This window comes from Schistosoma mansoni (assembly GCF_000237925.1).
Source record: "Schistosoma mansoni, WGS project CABG00000000 data, supercontig 0037, strain Puerto Rico, whole genome shotgun sequence".
NCBI lineage: Eukaryota > Metazoa > Platyhelminthes > Trematoda > Strigeidida > Schistosomatidae > Schistosoma > Schistosoma mansoni.
The window spans coordinates 2,071,794-2,079,765 of record NW_017386026.1 but is presented as its reverse complement, the minus strand read 5'-3'; positions in this window follow the sequence as shown (position 1 = coordinate 2,079,765).

Here is a 7,972-nt window from a genome sequence, read left to right as displayed (position 1 = left end):
TGAAAAGCTTACTGTTCTATTCCCTGCGGACCAAAGGGACAAAATGTTCAGTAAATAGTGGGAAAAATCAGTGAAGAGTTACAACAGGGGTTATCGTTCGGAAACACATCAACTTCTATCTTCTACTGTCAGACTGTCTTTATTTCATGCCTGTATCACCAACAATTATTATCGATTGCTTTCTTTATTACATTTTGGTCGATTTTGTGTGCTTACTTGCAATCACCCCCCCTTTTTTACATGCTTCCTTTCACATTCCCCCTACATACAACGCACCTGCAGGCTAGATGTCAAGCTTTTGAAAAATGAAATATTTAGCAGATCCCACTTCCATCGTCCACTGAATGAAACTCTATGATTTATTGAGTAGATGGTGTCTTAAGAACCCACTAATGACTTTCTACGAATTTTAAGGCTGTAAAGATAAGGAAAAACACTCCGTGACTAGAAACCAATGCACTGCCATCCTTCTAGTAAATATTTGTAACTGCCACCATTTCCCAGCTTGTGGTTTATATTTATCAAAAGAAGACCTGAAAGGAGTAGGGAATGGGGGTGAAGTCAATATTTGGATTTGTAGATGTAAATAAATCCCTGAAATCAATATCTTGGTGAGTCTTCGGCAATTTGATGTTGACCACATTAGTTTCAATGGACTCACCCAGCTTAAGGCGCTCGGTCAATCATCCTCACCAGATCACGAGTGGTAAAGCCGTGTTCAACTTGTCCTACAACCGCTAGCCAGCTTAGATCAGTCACTTCTCCATATATTCATAGCCTATCAAATGTATCTTCGAACATCTTCGCTTCTGACATCTTATTTCATTGGTTGGGCATGTTTCGATTATAGATGTTAGTAGTTAAGGTGTTGTCAAACTCCAAATACTTGTAACATCTTAATATTCTTCTTAAACCTTGAGTTGAATTTCATTCAAGAAAGAGGATTGGTATTGTTTCAAGTGTCCAAGATTTCTCTGGTTTTGAAAGGTTCGAACTTCAGAACTCCTAGTTCATTGAGAAAAAGCCGAAGTAACCATCAGCGGCAGAGATATGTGTCCATTATATTGATGGCGGTTTAGTTTAGGCCTGTCTGATTGGAAGTATGTCTGCACCTCAATCTTTGTCTATCCTCCCACTAGTTGTAAACACAGGCAATCAATAACTATCCACCACTAATTAACACTCAAAAAATACATATTGATATTTAGACTTCTTACCGATATACACCCTACCTGCTCTACCTCTTGCGTGTTTATAGATATTGTTAACGATCAACAATACACTCTTTTAACAACAGGTGTTCTGACTTTTGAATATTCTTGAGTACATTCATAGAACCACTAGAAGAATTGGTCTACTAAAATACCCAGTTAACGGAATATCATATATTGGAGTCAAACGGTGTTGAATTAACTCATATAATCTACACTATATCCTTTCCTTATAACAGTTGTGACAGCAAGTAAACCCCCAAAATAATTGGCTCTGTAAACCCTCGACACTGATTTTGACCACGTTATTCTTACTGGAGGCAACCCTAACTGACATCGCTCTTTCAATCGTCAGCATCATGTTGCGTAGTGTGCTATGCTGAGCATTTCGTATGATGGTTATTCAGCTTAAGTTCCATACACTTTGGCACGTTGACTCTTGATCCAAATAAACGAACATATTTCATTAACCCTAGCGCTTGATTTTATTGGTTTGGGCACCATAGCGTAAGAAAAAACCTCAAACGATTTGGTTACGGAATTTCGTGTATCCGTGACATCTCCACTGATTAGCCGTAACGTCATCTGGTACGCCGAACTATGTATCGTGAGCTTGTTGATTGTTGTAATGTTTCCTATCTTATCCATGTTGTAAATTGCTCTTAATATCTACATATTTTTCCTCACTTTGTCTGAACACACACCACAGGCTATATGAATTAAGATTTTCTCGTCCCACATACTACAACTTATATTATTCTGGCTTGATAACATGAAAGCCTGATTCGGCTATACAGGAACTAACTACCAGTAGCACGACCGGAGTGATCAACGTCCGCAGTTTCTTGCAGTAAACAGTGCACTACCGTGAAAGTTAAACATATATTAACCTAGGTTTACTGGTAGTATTCCAGAATCCTATGAAATCCCAAAATAGATTGCGCATAAACCCGAAGACTCAACCTACTGACAAAGATTAGATGAACTCTTTCACAACACCAAGCAAAAGAAAATTTGTTTTCATTAAAATAATAAAAACGCAAATTTCAGCAGAATATCTCTTGTCAGTGAATTTATTATCAAACTGTACAATCGTATATACGTGTTTAAATTTTTTAAGTATTATTTCTGTCAGGACATGTGAACAAATCATAAACACAATGATGTAATAGAATGAATGTAACACTAGATGAAGTGGTGTAAATAGTAACAATAAAATATTGTATGCGTACAAATTAAAAGTCTTGTCAAAGCAATAAGTTGGCGACGGATTATAATGCGAACGGAGTAAAATAAATGGAATTTTGTTGCGATGTAATTGAAAGAATGATCTGAACCTTCCCCCAAAGTGCTTCATTCACTAGTATTGTTATTTTAGTGGTATTGGTTCCTAACCACATGATTTTTGAAGCCAAGCATATAATTACTGAAATGTACATTCAACGTATAACACTTAGAAAAGGTCAAAATGATGAACGCGGAAATAATTGATCGGCATGGCGTGGCTCAGCATTTGCAGACAGTGTCATTCTGTGTAACCAATATATAGAACCAGATTTAAGTTAAGGGCACGACCAATATAAATAATCCAATTTTGTTAACGCTCAACGACAGATTCTATGATATGGTCCATTTGCATAACTTTCTTGGGTCTTCTTGGATAACTCCTGAAATATTATTATTGTTATGCCCTTTATTCAATATTATATTTTTGGTACAACATAGAATTCTCAGCATTAAGTATTTCAACAAGTTTCCGTTTCTTACTTCTTCGTCCTTCCTGACGATAAATATTGAGTGATCGCCAGTTAGAAGTTAGCAGCCTAGTCAATCGACATCTGGATAATGTACATTCTTCTCGCTGTATATTGCCAGCAACCACGATATCTCTGATTAGGTCTTCTGTAACCTTTACAGCGAAAGGTCTTACACTTTTCAGAAACGCACCTGAATAGGTTATGCGATTAATAAGCATAATGATGTATTAAAACAAACGAAATTAGATAACTTGTTGAAATATCTAGAAGATAGGAATAGGTAGCCCAGAGGTTTAAACAGGCCGCCAAATATGACTTTCATTGATAGAATGCGAGAACAAATAAACCGCTTTCAGGTCATCAAGAAAACAGAAATGTTTACTACATTGAGAAGTAGGGAAGCACGTCATAAATGCAAAAGAAAAGGAGAGACGGGCCGATCACAATCTCCTGTGTAAAGACGATGGCTATACTCATGGGCTTACAGTTACGAAATCCATAAAGACCGATTTGCCTAAGTTCTGCTGAAAAGGACTTGAACAAACATAAAGTTGGATCCTGAATGCCAAATTACTGTTGATTGACCAACGTATCTCCTCTGGGTGATCTGACCGAAAAAATCTAATTTCTATGTAAAGCGAGAGTTTGTTCATGGAACTTCATAGAGAAGGTCTGATCAGGCTTGCCGAAATTAAAAGTGATGAGGGCAGAGCGTTAAATATTTGTTCCATGATTAATGATAAAAAGTAGGTTACATTGATGAGCTTATAGCAAAATCGCCATGTGATTCCGTTTTGAATTTAGGGGTTATAAACGAAGTTTTTCGTACAGGTGGATAGACTATATTTCGTACACATGTTGAATAGCTTTCAGTGGAATAATAGAATTTCCCATTTATCATGATAAACAAATGATCTAGGAATACTATTAGGCCCACCGTTATAGAATGTTTTCAAAGCAGATGTAGCCTTCTTGGGGTTGATAGATACGAAGTAAACTATGGATACATGTCTAGAAATTAACCTTGTAAATATTTCTATGATGTTTTGAATTCCTCATTCATTTGTTGAATTGTTCAGAAACAGTATCAGGGTGGTCCACAATACTGTCGTTAATTGCAAAATATGTGCCTGTATCAAAAAGTTTCGATTTTAAGTGGCATCCGAACAACTGAATTAGGTCTGGGTCTGTGCCATTCAGAGCCCCATTAGTCACAATCGAGAGGTACTTACATCGCACAAAATCCATTTTGTCAATTAACTTAGGTTTACTCCCGAGCACCCTCAAGTCGCAGTAATTATGATACATATATTATAGTTTTCACAGTGTTCTCGTATTTTCAGAGAGAACAAATCTCAAAAAGAACCAGTAGTTTTACTTTTACTTGAACATGTAGTCGTCTTGCAGAAGTACTCAACTTGCCAGTAAATTCACATAGTGTTTTTAAAGCTATGACATTAATTGACGAATGTAGCGGTCTAGAAAGAATTCGGAAATACATTATCATCTGACTTCCTTTGCAAGAGAAATCAAACATGATTAAAGACAGTATAACATGGAAATGACGTCCTTGAAAACAAAGAGGATAAATGACAGTAATGACGCCTTTTAAGAATGTGAATTTCATATGTAGATCACTTAAAACATAAAAAATTATATTTGAGGCCCAAAACGTTTTGAAATCACACACTTTATGCTATTGATTGCGAAGAAAAACAAAGTACTTGGTAATGAGGATTATCACTTCAGGTCTGTTAAACTATGAAAAATATACGTAAAGATATGTTTAAAGGCAGGCTAAGCAACTGTGAAGGAGAAGCTTTAAGAATTTAACATTCTGTAAACTGTTATTGTAAAACTCACTCACTTTAAATAAATTTCGATACACTCGTTACACTTGGCCTTCATAACTAAACAGTTCATTTTCATTTGGACGTTTGATTACGTTCTTGAGATTAAGGTTTGTATGGAAGTTTGAGCAAAACAGTACTTGGTATAACTGATAGATAATAAGATAATTCCGATAACAATTCTGATCAAGGCGTGTAAACAGACAGTGCATATTTGCAAATTTACTTAACATTAAGAAATATTGGAAATTATTGGTTCCAGGTACAATGAATATTATAGTAATCTTTCCATATTACAACTCACCGCAGAAATACAACCTTCAACGTTATTCTACTATATTGTGGATGAAATATTCATTACAAGAAATGGTTTACCAAGAGAAACATTTATTTATTTCAATGTACCCAAGTAATAATATACTCGATGCACTCTATATCAAATGCAGAACTATTAATTCCAGACTTAAAAGATCTTGGTGGAAAATCTGTCTCAGTGGACCTTCATAAGTTAGTCCCAATACATTGGCGGCCTGCTTGAATACCTGGGCTACCTGTTTCTGCCATCTAAATATTTCAACAAGTTATCTGGGTTTTTTTAATTTGTTTTAACCTATCATTATGTCTATTGATCTCATAACCTATACAGGCGCGTTTATGAAAAGCTTACGTCCTTTCGCTGCAAAAATTACAAACAAGTACAATAAGAGACATCGTGGTGGTTGGCAATATGCTTTAAAGAGAATAAACACTAATCAAATGTCGATTCCCGAGCTGCATAACTCTAACTGTCGATCACTAATTAACAAGGTGGACTATATCCAATTTCTGCTAAGTCAAAACATGTATCGTAATTGTGGTGTCATCACCATTCAAGAATCTTGGTTGACTGACTTACAGGATGATTGCTTAGTATCATTACGTGATTTTAATATCTATCGTCAGGATCGATCAAACAATAAAAAGACCTGCGGTGGCGGAGTAGCTACTTTTGTGAACGTTAACTGGTGTCGATCTACTTTTGCCTGTTTCAAGTTTTCAAATGACTTTATTGACTGTCTAACTTTAAGGTGCCGTCCAAAACACCTGAATAAATACAAATATATTTATGTTACCAATATCTACATGACTCCAGACTGCACATCATCTGCGCTATCTGTCTTCGCTGATAAATTTACTGAATTCGCTGTTACTGCCTTCAGTGATTCACTTTCAATTGCATGTGGTGATTTCAATTCATGTGACTGTAGCTTCCTTACATCACTAGGTCACCTAAATGTAGTAGATTTTCCTATTCATTTGAATGCTCATCTAGACTTGGTTTTCATTAATGATGTGGGTACCTATGTGACTCGCAAACGTGCTCCATTGTCTAGTTTGGGTCACTGTATAATTCGTGTCCTACCTAAAGTATATGGTAAACATGGAAAGAGTACACACATACACCATACCAAAAAAGTAATATATAGGAGTTACTCAGAAGAAAATTTACAAAATCTGAAAAACATGTTTCGTACGACCAACTGGGAAGTATTTACAGATGACTCAATGCAAAACACAACGGATGTTATCACCTGTTATCTTAAATTCTGTTTTGATATTTGCTGTCCTACCGAAACCTTTTTAAGTTTTGATCGACTTACATCTCCACAACTAAAACGACTACGGAGGGTAAAAGAAAGGATGTACAAGGAGAAAAACAATATTGAAGTTCGTAAGTTAAATGGTCAAATAAGCCTAGAGATTAGACGTCTCAACTCTGTGTTTGCTCAAATACTCCTGTCTTGTAAAAGCTCCCCAAGTATGTGGAGACTCTTTAAATAAATTACAGGGGACAGGCAGACTAGAAGCGATAACCAGCTGAATGTTTGTGTCTTAAATAAGTCCTTTATTCGTCAGTCATCTGACATCATGCTCCCTATATCCAAGGGTTTGAAGAATAATTGTGTCCCAAGTTTCACTGAAAATGATGTACGGAAATGTCTCCAGTCTCTGAATTCATCCCAATGTTTAGGACCTGATGGTATCCCAAACCTCCTTTTTAAAAAATGTGCTGATGTTTTATGTTATCCATTAACGAATATCTTTAGCAGATCCTTCTCAACTATTGTCTTGCCGAAAATGTGGAGAAAGATAAAGATAATCCCTATACCAAAGAAAGTTTCTGGTGATATAAATGTGAAACTCAGACCCATAGCAATAACCTCACCTTTCCTCAAAATAATGGAAAAATTACTGATACAACCACTTCAACCTGCAATAAAAGAGCACTGTGATCCATATCAGTTTGCTTACAAATGCAAAAGAAGCACATTAAATGCCGTTGCTGTTCTGCATCACAATATAGTGTTTGGGTTGGAAAAGGGTAAGAAGTATGTTAGATGCACTTTCCTGGACTTTACTTCTGCTTTTGATTCTATTCCAAGACACCTCTTACTTAACAAGCTGATCAGCGTCGACACTGACAGCTGGATAACCAACTGGCTACGTTCCTACCTTTCTGGAAGAGAACAGTACACTGTATTTGAAGGAAAGTGTTCAACATCTCTACTGTCTACTGTAGGTGTGCCACAAGGAGCTGTTCTTTCACCTCTGCTCTTCTCTTTCTTTCTGCATGATCTGCCATCTTCCACAGAAAACACTTTTGTAAAATATGCGGACGGCCTCACTGTATGTATGCCGATTTCTACCTCCTTACATCCTATAGAAATGAATGAGTTTTTATCTCGTATTGAAAGGTGGTCTGTTGGTAATGGTCTCTTAATCCATCTAAATGTCAAGCTGTTAACTTTAGCTTGAGACATGGACAGAACCTATACTCCATTTTGGGATCCCAAAATGCTTGTGCCATTGGAGACTCCTTAATAAATACAGTGTCGAAGGTCAAATATCTTGGTGTCATTTTTTCCTCTGATCTTTCTTGGTCTTCTCATGTTTTACTCTTATCGAAAAAAGTTTACCGTTTGACATACTACATAAAGAGGCTGCATGCTTTTGGGATTACTCGCCATTTACTCTTACAATTTGTAAATTCCTGCATATTACCTATTATTCTATATTGTTCTCCATTATTCTTTCCCGGGCTTTTGAGAAAAGACTTTGATGTTTCGCGTAGAGTGTTGAAGGCAGTTTGCAATGTATGTGGTGAATCTTTAGA